The following is a 17587-nucleotide window of genomic DNA, read 5'->3' as shown; positions in this document are numbered from 1 at the left end:
GCAGAGAGAGAGGGAGACACAGAATCCGAAACAGGCTCCAGGCTCTGAGCTGTCAGCACAGAGCCTGACGCGGGGCTCGAACTCACAGACCGTGAGATCATGACCTGAGCCGAAGTCGGACGCTCAACCGACCGAGCCACCCAGGCGCCCCTGATGTATCATTCTTGATAGTGTCATGAGAATATGGTGAATTCACGTTTCTTTGTCCAAAGGCTAAGCCTCTTCCCACTGTCCTCTGCCAGAGTCCTTTATTAACTCTCTTAAATCCTCGTCTTTAATTATTAGTTCAACCAACATGTATTGAGTTTCTCCTCTATGCCAGGCACTGTGCTCAGTCCTAGGGATGTGGAATGAATATAATATTGTCTTGGCCATCAAGATAGTCCCTGTTAATAGTGGATAAGGATACGGAAATAACAGTTGCAATCCAGCGGGCTGTTACAGCAACGAGATGTTCAGAACAGTATGATGGTGACTATGCATATGGAGGAGGAAGAGACACTGAGGGATAGGAAAAAGTTTGCCAGACAGACAGATTTTGAACAGGCTTGAGAATGCATGAGATTCAGAGGAAAGAGGATTTGGAAATTGGATTTGGCTGCGATATAGAGTGAGGGCAAAGTGACAGGTAAATCTGGGAAGACTAAGCTAGGTCAGCTGTAGACGGCATTTTGTATAGCGCTAAGGAGTTTGCACTCTGTCCAGTCAGCTTGAGTTCATTTGATTTTATATCTTTTGTGAAGGAAAACTTACGTAACTATATAGTTATTTACCTTTAACAAAGTAGTACTTTATTCATAATAAGAATCTTCAACCTACTTATTTCATTGCAAAGTGCAATTTGTCATTTATACTCTACTTCTCTCAAAGAATTGATTGTACACTCAATATTATTGGGCTTAAAGCACAGAAGAAAATTTAACCTGTTTGTGAATCAGAATCCCTGGTTTAATGACTTGATACAAGCTATGATTTTCCTCCCATAAAAATGTAGATACTAAATATTGCATATAATTTCATGGACCTCAAAAATTCCTAAGTTCAAGGTAGACAATTAAATGGCAGTTTTGTTTTGACAGGTTTTTTTAAACAAGGAAATTATATACAGAATCTTAGGTACTTACCTAAAACCTCATTTTAGATTTAATAATGAATTCAGAATCTTATTTCAGTGATAAAATTTGAGGTCACCTTCCAAATACATGTTGAGTTATTTTGAAATCTGAATAGACATCCAAATAGAATGTTGAATTATTTTGAAGTTTTCTTGATTAAATTAACTATAACTCACATTTTATTAATACAGAGAGGGTCATTAAGTTATTTTAGGATGCCCAAACATGAAATAAGAAATAATTCTATAAAATAAGATGAAAAACAACAATTCCATCAGATATCAAATTTCTAAAAGCCTTCTTTTTCTGCTGCCACATAAATGCTACAATGAGTCTAGCTATAAATGAAGATCTCTCGATTATTAAGGTTTGCTAACATTCAGAATACAATATGACTCCTTTATCGATTTATTAACCTAAGAGACCCTTGAAACTGCAGCTCCTTTTGCACATAGAACAAGGATAATATCTTTTGTAAATGTATTACTGGACTTTCCTATTTGGAACCTGAAGAAAAGGCCAGGGGAAAGGGGAGGAGGTGGAGATGGAAGGAAGGCTGTGTGTTTGAACTTTTTGTGGCAGGTGTGCAAAGAAAAAGATTCACTATTTATCTTCCGTCCCCCCCCCCACGATGAAAACCAAAATAGGAATTTTTTTCTGAATTTGTTGGAAAATAAAACACTGTTTCTAAATTCCTTACTGTCCTATTAACATGGGGAGAAGCTGATCCAGTGACTTGATTGTGAGGTTTGGAGTAAGGAGGGAGAATTAGAAATCTGGAAGAGAAATATGGAAGGAAGCTGTGAACGGGTACAGGTGAGGAAAGAGGCAGGTGAGGAAAGACGGAATGCTGGCTTCCTCCTCTTGGCTGAAGCCCCAGCAGGGACAGATCTGCTAGATAAGCTGAACAGCTCTACTCCTGTATGGGAGAGCACTGACTTGCAGTGCATGCTGGGCTACTACACATTTAGGCAGAGTATGAGCTAGCCCTCTTGAGCTACCCTTGGCACTCAGACAATGCAGTGAGTTCTGAAGTTTCTGCTGGCAGGAGGAGGGCTGCAGAAGGAAGCAGATGGTGTTGGCTGTCCAACTTGGCAGAAATCTCGAGGCAAAGCAAAATAGCTTTGAAGCCAGGTTGCAGGCAGCCTTCAGGAACCAAGTCACCAGAGAGAAACCTTGGCCTCAGACCAACCTGAAAAGAGCAGCCTCAGACTTCAGGAGCAGCCACCAGCAAGATGCCCAGGGGCAGAAGCAGGGGAGCCAGAGTTCAGAGGACACCAGCCAGTGCATGGCCAGGCAGGCCACAGAGAGCACAGTGAAGCCCCTCATGTACCCACTTGCTACCCCAAAGGGGAAGAAGCATTCTGAAAGTCTGAGCATTCACTGAAGGATGGAATTGCCCAAAACAAAACATTAACCAGCTGTGATTGATGGTCTCACATCATACATAAATAGATTGAAATTTAGATCAAAAGGATACTCTTCAAATGTTGGTGCGTTGAAATGTCCATTCTATCCAGCAGGATGGAGGCTCGTAAGGAGAATGAAATCAGCCATAGAGAAGTGAAGGAGCTGCATTTCCTTTGCACATGTAAGTGTGCTGGGAGTGAATTTGGAATCCCGCTACATCTTTTTCCTGCCACACAGTTCTATCGCAAATTCAGCATTATATCATTATTACCTTCTTTGAAAAAAATGAGAAAAAATTCAAATTCCAGTTAGCAGGGTTTATAATTTTAAATGCGCTAGGCAGACATCATTATATGTGTTTAACAAATCATTGACTCTTCCGTTACACAGACCATATATTTTGTATGTGCGCATGTGTGTGTGACACATACATGTGTATATCTTAATATTGTCTATTTCCTTTTTTTTGTTACATTTCCTGTGTGCTGAGCTGGGGTATTTATTCTTCTGAATGATGCAATGGGTTAACAAGATAATAGGAAGGAAATCTTTTAAGGTACAAGGACCTTGACACTACAGTTTGTTTCGGTTTGATTAAACAGATGGAATTCCACGCAAGTGGAAAGTTGTGAAGGCGGACACACCTATAGCATACACACCAACAGTGAACAGAAGTGGTGGGAAGTCACTGAAATGAAAGGCGGCAGAATGGTTTCTAGCATCTCACCTTTTACCAACAATACTCTGCTGCTCTGAGCCTTCTTCGTGTTCAAAATCCAGATTTTGTTAACCATAAGAAAAAGTGATGTTTTTACTTGTGAAATGCTAAATCCTAACCATCAGACAACGGAGTGGGTGACTGCCTGGAAAACGACTCATACATTCCTTGAACATTTCTCTCACAGAGTAATTCTTTTATGAACAGGTAGAAGACGCCCTGGGAACTACAGTAAATGTGGGAGTTTTTTTCTGAATAAAACTATTGAAATCTATGATAAGAATTATTCTTAATTTTGTATATACATGTTATGGAGATGGCAAAAGTCAGCCAAAACTTTAAGTGTCATATTTTAGAAGGTTTAGTATGACCTAATTTTAGTTAACCGGAAATATTTCTAATTAAAAATGAATATATGTGAAGTGACAGAATGCTGAAAGGACACTTTCTTCCCCACTAATTCTGTAATGTTGAAGCAAGAATTAATGAAAACCAGTAATATGAAGATCCAGATTTAACTTTCTTCATTTTTAAAAAGTATATAAATCTTGTCAATTTAACTAGAATCTATTTTTTTTTCTGCTTGGTTGCATTTTTGTAGCACACAGAGTTGGAGAAATTATCAGCACGACAGTAAATGTTTTAGCATCATTAGTTTTAGACACATTATTTTAAATGAAAAATAAATATCCAATTTAAAGCAGAGGCAACATGCTTAACGTTAGTAGATGTATAAGGTATGCTCTTTGTAAAGAAAACAATGAAAGGAATGAATATGTCTTGGGAGAGTATTCACCAAGAGGGCAAACTGAGAAATCATGATTTTTGCCATTTAGCACTTGTACCATTATTGTATGCTTGATTTCCCTTTGTTTCTTCTTCTGTTTAGCGACACAAATGGTTTGTGGCCAAAGTTCAGACTGCTTAAATTACGTGCCATCACCCATACTCACCAGCACTCTGAGAAACAACAAGCCGCTCAGTGATGGTAAACAACACTCACGAGGAAACCACTTCAAAAAGCTCAGGTCAGTGTTCACAAGGGGACAGTTTTCCTGCAAATGTAAAATGTTCCAATTACAGCGCCATGTAAAATGAATATTGCTTCTACACAGAGGAGAACTTAGGGAATACCACCATCAAGGGAAGAGGGCACAGGAAGAAGACTACATAAATGCAGGGGTTTGGAGGACTGATTGCCTGGGTTTCAATCCCAGTTTCAATACCCGCTGGGAAAAGTCACTCAAGCTCCCTGCACCCCTATCTTCTCACATAGCAATTGGGAGGAAGGATACAAGCTTTAGAAGACTGCAGTCAGTGTCAAATAAGTTAAACAGATAAAGTGCCCGGACTTTAGAGGAATGTATCAGGCTCCCTTCCTAGTATTCCTACTTACATTAATGCATAGATATATGGTGATTAAATACTCTAACATCATCACCTCCCTGTTCACACGTGCACACATGCCACCCTTGGGCTCTCACCCTGGGTGAACATGCACTGATGTGAGGACTCATTAGTCCCTACCCCAGCTCTAGAAGTCTCATATCTAGAGGCTTCCCTGCCCCACCTCCAGTTGTAATTCAGACAATTCAGATGAATCTGCTGAGCTATATCAGTTTTATGATTATGTTCGGCTCATCCAGAGAAAATCAAATGTTTTTTCACCCTTTCTAGAATAATTTAGAAATAATCCACAGAGGGCCCTCCTTTGACTTTAATTTCCCTCACCTCCTTCTCTCATTTAATGTTGATAATAATGGTAACAGTAAACACAATGACAGCTATCATTTAATGAAGGCCTGCTAGTTACCTATGCTAAGTTAACTATGCTAAGTCCTTTGTGTTTATAACAATTTCAGTAATTCATAATAATCCACATATGGGTTTCCTGATAGCAATTCATTCCAAGAAAACATCCCTGAAATATTTTGGACTCCCATAGAAGCAAGGTTTCTGTACATTCTGGTTCTGCAGAGGGTCCTTTAGGCCTTTGTGTCACCTTGTTCTTAGCCCAGAGCTCCAGAGCAAGATCCTTGACTGTCCTCTTGACTCTCTCTCCTCCTTCCACCATGCGTTTTCACTGTATGTAACATTATTGATTCCATACCTCCCTAAACTGCAGCAGTATAGACAATTCCCTCTCTGTACCAAGCACTCTCACATTAAATAACCTCTCATAATACTCATAACAATATTCAGATATTATAGATACAGCCATGACTGAAGTGTAAAGATATCAAATAGTTTTGCCTAAGATGACCGTGGTAGGGGCAGCTAGCACTAGGATCTAGATCTTTTGACTTCAAGTTCAGGCGTTGTTATACTATGCTATTCTGCTTCCTGATCTTGTCAACAATTAATATATTTTCTGGAATGTCAGAAACAAGACAGTATCCCTTCATATATCATTTTGATACCTAATTCTATGAAAAATGATGATCTTATAATGCTATTTAGCAATATTCATATAAAGTAGCATTTAGAAAATATGTTAAATGTTGAGTGCTAAAGAACATTAAGTTCTTAAAACATTTTAAAAGAGTGATTCACTGCCATTACTCAGAAAATATGCAATGAAGATGATTCACTATAGAAAGTTTAAATGAGACTTTGAAGTAGACAATGTTCGAATCATAAATTAAAAAAAAATTTTAAAAGAGAGGGAGAAAAGAAAAAAAAAACCTTTGTGGTTGCTTTTCTTACAACTAAATATCATTTTACTAGAAAAGGGCTTGGTCAACATATTGATTCATCCTGGACGGATGCTGTTTTTTGTTTTAGATTTTTTTTTTTCGACCTATTGTTCATTTCAATAATTTCATTTCTTTTTCTTCTCCTTCTTCTCATTCTTGATCTCCTTCTCTCCTCCTTCTCTTATCTTCTACCTCCTCCTTTTCCTTTTTTTTTCCATTTTTTGGAGCATTAAAATTAGTTCATACAAAGAAATCACATATTGTACTACAAAATTGACATCTATCAACATGAATTTTATGTTTGGCTTCATTTATTGTTTCTCCTTGTCTGTAGATAATGTCTATTATTTTTTTCCAAGGGAGTCAAAGGTATTAAAAAGGTCTGTTTCTAAAAGTAGAATGGAGAAAAGTCAGTGTTGAGATATTATGAACTCACTCTTCAGGGAAGTTCTGTAGGACAGGGTATTAGAAAGGATTCTCCAGAGAGTAAGAACCAACAGGATGTATACATATTTACAGAAAGAGAAAATTTTATTTTAAGGAATTGGCTCCCATAATTGTGGAGGATGGCAATTCCAAAATCTGCCAGATAGGCTGACAAGCTAGAGACAAAGGGAAGAGTCGATGCTACAGTTCAAGTCTGAAGGCAGTATGTTGGCAGAATTCCTTCTTATTCAGGAGTCAGTCTTTTTCCACTAAAGCTTTCAACTGCTTGGAAGAGATTCACCCACGTTCCAGAGTACTGGTAATAGGCTTTACTCAGTCTGCTGATTTAAATGTTAATGTCATCTAAAAAAATACTTTCACAGAAACATCTAGAATAATGTTTGACCAAAATTTCTGGGTAGCGTGGCCTACCAAAGTTGACACATAAAATTAACCACCATACATTGCCAGATACTCCCTGTAGAGAGATAGATCATTGTCCCATGTCCCATTTTCAACATTATCAGAATAAGTAGAGTGGTCTCTCGATAAACTGCATCAGATAAAACTCTTCTTTCTCTGGATTCACCAGAAATGTTTATGTTTTTACAAACTAAAACCTGGTTCCCTACATCTATAAAAATTCAGAAGGGAAACTGTTACCTCAACTCCAACTGGAGTGTGACAAATCAATAGTAATTTTCATAGCTGGCAAAATTGGTAAAATTCTTTCCTCCATGCTCCAAAGATTTAACCATTTCTTCCCTACTAGTTACTGTGAACAGTGGTATAAATCTATGGGATTATTAGAATCACTTTCCCAGAATGTCATAATTCCAGTTCTCCATTCCTTTAAGTTTCTAATATTAACTCATCCCTTACTCTATTCCCTATCACGTGTAAATGTAAGAATCGCCCCATGGCAATTGAGTCAGACCTGGGGAAAGCAGGGGAACATGTGGTTCCTGACTCCCCATAGTCCTAAGTAATCCTATCCTCCCCAGGGCATGTACCTGAGGAAACTGTTATTCCCTACCCTAACCCCCCGCCCTGTGTGTGTGTGTGTGTGTGTGTGTGTGTGTGTGTGTGTGTGCGTATCTTTGAGGGATGGAGATCAGAATTGAAAGAAAGATGCAGAAGACAAAGAATAAAGAGGGAATTGGAATTTTTGTGTTTTCAGTTTATTGTCCCTAAGTGCTTAAAAAATTTGGACTGAGAAGGTGTAGTAAAATTTAGAAAAGAGATGCTCATTGTGTTGTAAAAAGTTCCTCTAAATCTTTCTTCATCAAGATTGGCCTCGTTCAGGTGCTGTGAAGAAAGGGGTGTAAAAGAGGGAATTGGGAAAGGAGAAAAGCACCCCAGACCAGGGAGCATGTGCAAGCAGCAGTGCTTGTGAGAAAGTGGCCTGACCAGGATGGACAGCAGTAAGAAGTGAGGTTGAATAAGGAGCATAAAGCCACATTTTGGGGTGTGTTGGAAATCCTACTGAGATGAAACTTGTCACAATTGTGTTGTGATGAACTGAGATGAGACATGATGAGAGGGAGGAGCAGGATGAAGAGGAATGAACAGAGGGCCTCAGAGGGAGCTTTGGGAAAGCCCCACTCCTAGAGGGTGAGTGGACATGTGTGTATCTTGTCTCATGACTGATTTCCTCCCTGGAGTTCAAGGGAGGTCACCCAATGATGGTAAAGGCAAGAGGTTAGGATTGAGGGCTTGAGAGGACATTGTTCAGTGCAATTGCATAAGCTGTTTTTGAGCTTCTGCTCTGGACTGGCTAGAATGCTAGGTGTTAGAAATACAAGAATGAGGGGCGCCTGGGTAGCTCAGTTGGTTGGGTGTCTGACTTTGGCTCAGGTCATGATCTTGTGGTTCGTGGGTTCAAGTCCCACGTCTGATAGCTCAGGGCCTGGAGCCTGCTTCAAATTCTGTGTCTCCTTCACTCTCTGACCCTCCCCTACTCATGCTGTCTTTCTCTCGCTCTCAAAAATAAAAAAAAAAAACATGAAAAAAAAGAAATAAAAGAATGAATAAAATATGTCCTCTCTCATCTAGACTCTCCCAGTCTCTCAGCATCAATAATAAAAAAAAAATTTTAATGAGCTAGCAGCACAAGCCAGACTTGATTTCCTACTTGACTGTGAGCATTGAGACTTGGCACTAGTGTGGGGGTGGGGGCATCTTAAAATGGAGGCCAGTTTGGTGTTGACAGATCATGTCAGAATGAGCTGATGACTAAAGCTGGATGATTAAAGGTCCCAGGTGAAAAGCAAGTTCCATACATGCAGGGAGTTAGGAGAGGCCCATGTGTAAGGTGGTTGTAGCTTAAGATTCAGTATAAATTCTGAGATCTCACAATGAGATCCAGGGAGTGAATATGGAGTTGTGCTGCTGCTCTGTAATTGAGATGGAGGTCAAGAACCAGACTAGATGTAGATTCTTGAGATCCAAGAGTAGGGTGAGTTGTTAATGGACAATAACTTTTGTGCACTTGTCACAAGGCGAAATCGCTCCTCAAACTGGGTTGAGAGAGTACTTCTTTATATCTTCATAAGGCATCTCAATTTCTTCATGACTGCATCCTCTAGATAATAGGGGGAAAACCCTAAGTATTAGTTTAGTTTGTAAGTAAACTTAGTACATTGTAATAAGAAGAAACAGCTATGTAATTTTCAGGACTCAGCACAAAGTGGAAATGTAGTCGTCCTTATTAAAAAATTAAGAACTTCAAGATGGGTACAGTAGAGTGCTAAAGCAAACCAGGGATGCTTCTGGTCACACATTCACAAAGCTACACCTGCTAAGGAATTCAACAATCCCTTTAGGTTACTCTCCATCTCTTTAAAGTGCTCAGGATCTGATTTCCTGTCTCTCTCTCTCTCTCTCTCTCTCTCTCACACACACACACACACACACACACACAGCACATACACACAGAGTTTTATCTCACATATGGCCATCAGTGTACTATAGCCAGCTTGTACCAGCTTGAGAGAGTAAACAACTATGCACATATCTTCCCAGCTCTGCGTTTAGTGATATTATGTGCGTAACTTGAAATCAGCCAAGGTGGGAGACTTTACAGCATGAAATTTGCAAGTACTAGAAAGCAGAGCCTTTTTCTTCAGAGAACCAGTTATTAAACATTTACCAGAACACTACTGTATATACGTTCTTAAACAAACACTGACTTTTTTGTTCATTTGCTGTATTCCTAACATTTAGAATGATGCCCAGCACATAGAGGACACTAAGTTGTTTAACATATGAATAAATATCCTTCTCTGCCCATAGAGCAGTAGGTTCATGACCTAGATAGCACAGTAGAGGTATTATTTCTGCCTACAAAAGAAATTCTATCATTTGAAAGCTAAATGAATATAGAAAACTCTTTTAATAAAGGCTTTCTTTTAATAAAGGCTGGCTTCAGCAACTACTGTCTTCTACCTTAATCCTCTATTAGATATTATAAACTGAATATTAGTGTTTCTGTTCTCTTTGCATTCCTGCTAGAACAGTCCTAAACTTGTTAGCCAAATAGATGCATCTGGAAAAAGACTTGGTGGAGTGGTCTGTACAAAGGGATGCAAAAGGCAAAATAGTTCAAAAAATATTATCTCAGATACACATTCATTTTCTCAAAAGCCTAAACCAAAGGGAAGACACCATGGCAGGCAATTGTAGATACTGACGAAGCCAGGATGTCATGAAAGGAGACAAGGAGGGAGATTATGTTTCTATCAGGGACATGTCTTGGAGTCGTTCTAATCATTTCACAAAGGTGGAGGTCTATTTCTATAATGTAAAGGGGAACACTATAGTCTTCCTGTGTGTCTCGTGTCTCTTCTGTACTACTCACACCGAACACTTCACATCTGACACTTCTGGTCACCAAATGTGTAAAGATTTTTCCCCCCAAGCAATCTTATGAGATAATACCTGGTGTCCTACATTTCAATTCAGTTCTGACACTAACTTAAGTTAGCCCAGGACCCACAGGTGAAGGGTTCCATCCCACAAGACTGCCCCACCCCACTTCAGACACCAACCACAAATTGTAGGCCCCAGGTTACCTACCAGCTTGGCTACAAATCACAGGTTCTGATGACCTTTCTCCTTGAATTCAGTCATTTCCTAGAACAGCCCACAGAATTTAATGAAACACACTTTCCAGGTTATTATGTAATAATAATTATATAATTATTATACAATAAAGAATGTCATAAAGGATACAGATGAACAACCAGATGAGAATTAGATAGGGTACATACGATCTGGAAGGGTCCTGAATACAGGAGCTTCTGTCCCCATGGAGTTAGGGTATAACGCCCACCTGGTATGCAGATGTGTTACCGGGTTTGGTTACCAAACCCGGTGACACATCCCTACACCTCGTACTTCCTTCATGGAAGCCTGATCTATCATTAACTCCATCTCCAGCCCCTCTCCCATCTCCGGATAATGGGGAATGGGGCTAAAAGTTCTAAGCTTCTGATTCTGGTTTGGTCTTTCTGGTAACCAGCCCCCATCCAAGATCCCATCAGGAGTCACCTCATTAAAACATAAGATATTCCTGGGGCTCCTGGGTGGCTCGGTTGAGCAACTGATTCTTGATTTTGGCTCAGGTCATAATCTCATTATTTGTCAGATCGAGCTCTGTGTCAGGCTCTGCAGTGAACATTCTTTGTCTCTCTCTCACTCCCTCTCTCTCTCAAAATAAATCAATAAATATATTTTTTTTAATTACACCTTTTTTGCTTTTAATTCCCTTGCCTTTGGGGATGTGTCGAGTAAGCGATTGCTACGGCTGAGGTCAGAGAAGTCTTTTCCTGCTTTCTCCTCTAAGGTTTTGATGGTTTCCTGTCTCACATTCAGGTCCTTTATCCATTTTGAGTTTATTTTTGTGAATGGTGTGAGAAAGTGGTCTAGTTTCAACCTTCTGCATGTTGCTGTCCAGTTCTCTCAGCACCATTTGTTAAAGAGACTGTCTTTTTTTCCATTGGATGTTCTTTTCTGCTTTGTCAAAGATGAGTTGGCCATACATTTGTGGGTCTAGTTCTGGGGTTTCTATTCTATTCCATTGGTCTATGTGTCTGTTTTTGTGCCAATACCATGCTGTCTTGATGATTACAGCTTTGTAGTAGAGGCTAAAGTCTGGGATTGTGATGCCTCCTGCTTTGGTCTTCTTCTTCAGAATTACTTTGGCTATTCGGGGCCTTTTGTGGTTCCATATGAATTTTAGAATTGCTTGTTCTAGTTTCGAGAAGAATGCTGGTGCAATTTTGATTGGGATTGAAATAAGCCATACAGAGAAAGACAGATACCATATGTTTTCACTCTTATGTGGATCCTGAGAAACTTAACAGAAACCCATGGAGGAGGGGAAGGAAAAAAAAAAAAAGAGGTTAGAGTGGGAGAGAGCCAAAGCATAAGAGACTCTTAAAAACTGAGAACAAACTGAGGGTTGTTGGGGGGTGGGAGGGAGAGGAGGGTGGGTGATGGGTATTGAGAAGGGCACCTTTTGGGATGAGCACTGGGTGTTGTATGGAAACCAATTTGACAATAAATTTCATATATTGAAAAAAAAATTACACCTTCCTATCATCCAGGCAATTCCAAGGGATTTAGGAGATCTGTGCCAGGAACTGGAGACAGTGGCCAATATAAATTTTTTCTATTATTTTATATATAAGCAGAATCAGTCACACTTCTCCATATGTGTGAGGCCACAATCTCTTTGCAAGAAATGCAGAATTAATGCTCTTTGAGTTTTTAGATAATGTACTAAAAACTCAAAGCACAAATGCCATGGGTCTTACCACTACTTGTCTTCTTTTTCTCCCTACTCCTCTCCTCTTCTTTCTCTTTAGATGTGCCCCTCTCTTCTCTCTCTCTCTGCTCTTTTTCATTCTCCCCTTTCTCATCTGTACTTCTCTCTTGGGCGCCTCCCTTCTATAGGCAATCCACAGTGAGGCAGATTGCTGAATGAAAGAAAAAATAAGGAAATAGGACCAGAATTCTACCTCAGTGCATTTTACATTCCTGGGAGTTGAAGCACTGGGTCCTCTGGGTGGGCACAGGCACATCTGCAACTATTTCTAGGCGTATTATACACTTTGGAAAATTTTATATTAACTTTTTTTATGGAAAAAAAGATTAATCCTGACATTTTATGCATCTTTAAGTGACTCTATAATTTAACTTTCGCTCATACCCTTCCTCACATGGCAGAAAGAGTCCTGTGTGTTTATCAAATCTTATTTCACTTTCTTCTTCCCTGACACATAGAAGGACAATATTTTCCACCTATTTTGGAGCTTGGTTGAAGCTATTTTATTGAGTTTAGGCCACTGGATATAAAGCAAACCTAGCCATACAAATTCCACAACTAACCATGTTCTCCTCCCCTTTTGTTTGCCATCATTTGCTTAAAATGGCAGTATACAGGATGCTAGGTCACTTAGCTACCACTTGGAGGGGTGCCCTGAAGGGGAGCCTCCCCCCCCCACATTAAACTGACATCAGCTAGAAATAAACCATTGAGATTTGATATTTGTTACTGCAGCCGAGTCAATCCTATCCTGACTCTTTTCTCAGGAACGCCCTCACAAGCCCTAGGATTCATTCTAATTGTACATACACGGGTCATATAACCATTCCTGAAACAATTATTATGGTCAAGGAAGATTTGGCACATTGAACAAGCTTGGGTCATATTCTGTTCTCCACAAGTTGGACGTAGAACCTTGGCAAACAAATGGATTGATATTGAGGTAAGAGTTGATATGCCAGAAAAAATCATGGAATTAGTTTTGTTTTTTGGGTGTTTTGTTTTGTTTTGTTTTGTTTTGTTTTTTTAAGTGAAGATGTCAAGGAAAGACAGGGAATAGATACTGGAGTCCAAAAACGTCATGGGCTTTTAGGAATTGTAATTAGGCTATTTTTATTTTAATAATCATTAATGTTAAGAAGTAGTTGTAGGTAAGTCTAAAAAGGCAAATTAAATGCAATTTTAGAAATTCCAACCTGGAATACAAGATAGGTCACCTACTCCTTAAAATTTAGGGAATCATGTATTTTTTGAGGTGGGAAGTTATTTGATGTGTTTAATGAGAGCAGTTTTTTTTTTTAAAGAATATTAACTTGATAATGGTATGCAGGATAGATTAAGATTGAAAAAAAACTAGTTGAGAAAATTACAATCCAAAAACAGAGTGATAATTGATAGTAGTGGCAGTGGCGGAGGGATGATAAAGAATTGACACATTGAGTTACATGAGAAAGGAAGAATTGACAGGTTTCCATGTCTGATGTGATGTGGGGAAATAAGGAGGAATCAAAGATGATTTAAAGGTTTAAAACTTGCACAGGGAGATTATATTTGGGCAAGATGATGGACTTTAGTACATTGAGTCTGAGATGCCTATTAGACATTAGACGTTCAAATGGTGCGTAAGCAGTTTTGCAACTATAATATGGGAAAATGATCTGCTGTAGAGAGAAAGATTTAGAAGGCATCTACATAAAGATATTTGTTGATAAGATTCCTCAGTGAGAGCAGAGATTATGTAAAGCAAAGGTCTGGGACAACTTGGGCAGTTGCCACCATTGGGACAGAGTTGAGGTAGGACAAATCAACTGAAGAAGAAGAAACAGAAGAGTAAAAGGACAAGTAGTGTGTGTCAAGGGAGGGGAAATCTTAAAATTGCCCAATGCTACACAGTGTGACACTGAGTCACTGAAGATCTTGAAGTTTCAACAGAGTGAAGATGAAGTTTCAGAAGAGCTAAATTTTGAAGTGTTAATGAAATGGCAAATGGTAAGGAAATGGTGTTAAAAGTCAGGGAGGAGATAAAATGGTAGATTAAAGACACATTGTAGTTGAACAAAGGTTTCCCCAGGACTGAGCAGACCTGTGCATTTTTAAATCAGAGGAAAGAATACCAGAGAAGAGGAAGAGATTTTGTTGTTGTTTTGTTGGTTTGGGTTTTTTTTGTTTTGTTTTGTTTTGTTTTGTTTTTTGACTGTTTTTAGTTTTTTCAGAATACTAGTAATAATAATGATACCTTTTATTGACACCTAATATGTGTCAAGCACTATGGTAAGTGCTTTTCAGTTATATTTTTCCAGTTATTATACTCATTTTACAGATGAAGAAGTGAAAAATCAGAAAGGTTAAGTAACTTGACAAGATCAGTCAGCTGTTGAGTGGTGGAGCAGGATCAATGTCCCTTGAAGTGAATTCACTTTCAATGATACCCTACAGTCTCTGAAGTTCCCAACAGTGCTAGCATGATATAATCCATCAGAAAGTTCTCAGAGAAAGAGCCTGGGTATATTATGAAAATCTTCCAGGGACTTCTGACAAGGACCCATGAGTTTACCTCAGCAAAGCAAACAAGTGCCCTGTCTCTGGAGCCTTCTCTTCTGTACCCATTTACTAAAAACGATAATATGTAGTTAGTTACACATGGTTTGAATTTTGTATCACGAATGAATCTTTGAAGGTAAACAAGCTTCCTTTCTTTTATTAGATAAAAATTATATAGTTCTTTTGCATTTTAAATTAAGAAAAGCTGAGAACCAAATTAAGAACTCTGCTGAGATAAGAGATCAACCCAATTACTTGAATATATCTATTCCCTAGTGGCCTTATTCTTTCAGTTGTTGTTTTATATTTATTTCGAATTCTTTCAAGTCATTTGGATATCCTTTGGGAAAGTAAGTGGTGTATGTGTGGATTTATGCTGTATATACTGCTTTGTTGGTTGGCAATCCTTCTCTCTGAAGGATAGGTAGGTTTTCAGCAGGAAGACATGTTGGTGAAAAGGACATTCCAGATGAAAAATAGCAGAGGTAAATAAGCAGAGGCAAACAAGCTCATTTCAGAACGCAAGAAATAGTACAGTTTGAGGATGTTGTAGAAACACAGAATAAAATGTGTAAGTTAAGAAGTTGTTGGGGCTCCTGAGTGGCTTGGTTGGGCATCTGACTCTTGATTTCAGCTCAGGTCATGATCTCACGGTTTGTGAATTCAGTCCTGAGTCCAGCTCTGCACTGACAGTGCAGAGCCTGCTTGGGATTTTCTCTCTCCCTCTCTCTCTCTGTCCCTCCCTTGCTCACTCTCTCTTTCAAAGGAAATAAATAAACATTTAAAAAAGAAGAATTGATAAAAGTGAGTACTTAAAATGAATTTGTATATATATATATAATTATATAAATTTATGTTAAATTATTTATGGATGGAAACGTTATTTTTTAAAAATGGAGAAAATATATAAAACTCCAGAAGCATTCTAGGCTCAGGATGCCCCAGATATCATTCAGGTCTTAGTCCACTTTAATTTTTTTTAATGTTTATTTATTTGTGAGAGGGAGAGAGACAGAGTGTGAGCAGGGGAGGGGCAGAGAGAGAGAGAGGGAGATACAGAATCTGAAGCAGGCTCCGGGCTCTGAGCTGTCAGCACAGAGCCCAACGTGAGGCTTGAACCCACGAACCATGAGATCATGACCTGAGCTAAAGTGGGTCGCTCAACCGACTGAGCCCCAGGCACCCAAGGTCTTATTCCACTTTAAAGAAACTGAAAGTTCAGATCATAAGGTGGTGCAGCCTGCATGTAGTGTAAGTAAGGAGGCACTTCTGATCTCCACCAGAGGACTAGGCCCTGGCCCTATATTGCATGTGGCTGCCCATGCTTCACAGCAAGTATAAACTATTAAGGTGTGTTAACAGTATTTTCTGTGATTCCGCCTTTTAACTGACTTCTTCAATTAATCACTTAGCTATGGGTCAATAAGGAATCACTGGAGATTTTGACATAAGGAATTGGCATATTCAACACAATTACAGTGGGATTTGTTCTATTTAATAAACATTTTCACCTACCTCTCAACATGAAGTATTTTAATACACTTGCATTAAAAATTTAGCTGCTTGCTGTATGGGTTAAATAGAATTTCCTCCATAACTGAACTTGATATCAATGTACAAATGCAGGACAATGTCGTGGGACTAAAGGAAGACTAATGGGTTCAAGTCCTGGTTTTACCATTTAGCAGTGCATGAGTTTGAACAAGGTGGTTGTCCTTTCCTTGCCTTAGGTTCTTCATCCATAAAGGAGGATAAGAATGGAACCTCTCTGGGCTGAGATTAGAGAAATACTCATTCCAGAGACTCAAGAGTATAGGATACTTTGCCTGATATAGGAAGATAAGGATTTTGGTGAATTTGTACTGTACCTTTCTTTTTTTTCTTTTTTTCCCTTATTTTTAAATTTAAATTTTAGTTAACATACAGTGCAATACTGGTTTCAGGAGCAGAATTCAGTGATTCATGACTTACATACAACACCCAGTGCTCATCACAAGTGTCCTCCTTAGTACCTATCACCCATATAGCCCATCTCCCACCTACCTCCCTCTGTCAACACATAGTTTGTTCTCTATCATTAAGAACCCATTGGGGCACCAAGGTGGCTCAGTCAGTTGAGCCTGACTTCAGCTCAGGTCATGATCTCACGGTTCCTGAGATTGAGCCCCACATCAGGCTCACAACTGTCAGCACAAAGCCCACTACAGATCCTCTGTACTCTTCTCTCTGCCCCTCCCCACTTGTGCTCTCTCAAAAATAAACATTTTGAAAAGAGTCTATTGTGGTTTGTTTCCCTCTCTTCTTTCCCCCACCCCTTCCCATATGTTCATCTGTTTTGTTTCTTAAATTCCACATGTAAGTGAAATCATATGGGATTTGTCTTTCTCTGACTGACTTATTTTCTTAGCATAATAGATTCTAGCTCCACCCATGTCATTGCAAATGGCAAGATTTCATTCTTTTTGATAGCTCAGTAATATTCCATTGTGTATATATATACCACATTTTCTTTATCCATTCATCAGTTGATAGACATTTGGGCTCTCTACATAGTTTGGCTATTGTTGATAATGCTGCTATAAATATCGGGGTGCATGTACCTCTTCAAATCTGTATTTTTTTTATCCTTTGGGTAAATACCTAATAGTGCAATTGCTAGATTGTAGGGTAGTTCTATTTTTAGTTTCTTGAGGAATCTCCATACTGTTCTCCAGAGTGGCTGCATCCATTTGCATTCACACCAACAGTGCAAGAGGGTTCCCCTTTCTCTGCATCCTCACCAACACCTGTTGTTTCTTGTATTGTTAACTTTAGACACTCTGACAGGTGTGAGGTGCACTGTACCTTTCTA

The 17587-nt window shown here is 39.0% G+C and overlaps 1 long non-coding RNA gene across 2 annotated transcripts in view; it reads left to right on the top strand.

The window, feature by feature from the left end:
- The window catches only part of LOC123384958, a 43567-nt gene that overhangs the window by 8744 nt on the left and 17236 nt on the right, over positions 1 to 17587 (top strand). Inside the window, exons 4-5 of one of the 2 annotated variants that reach the window (XR_006596803.1) lie at positions 4133 to 4271; positions 12963 to 15364. This is a non-coding gene — a long non-coding RNA (uncharacterized LOC123384958). Of the gene's footprint in view, positions 1 to 4132; positions 4272 to 12962; positions 15365 to 17587 lie in introns of those variants that run through there. The other variant, XR_006596804.1, reaches the window with a different exon arrangement.

Source organism: Felis catus, chromosome B1 (assembly GCF_018350175.1).
Source record: "Felis catus isolate Fca126 chromosome B1, F.catus_Fca126_mat1.0, whole genome shotgun sequence".
Classification (NCBI taxonomy): Eukaryota; Metazoa; Chordata; class Mammalia; order Carnivora; family Felidae; genus Felis; species Felis catus.
The sequence above is the reverse complement of the archived record's forward strand: the minus strand, read 5'-3'. Positions and strand labels throughout refer to the sequence as shown.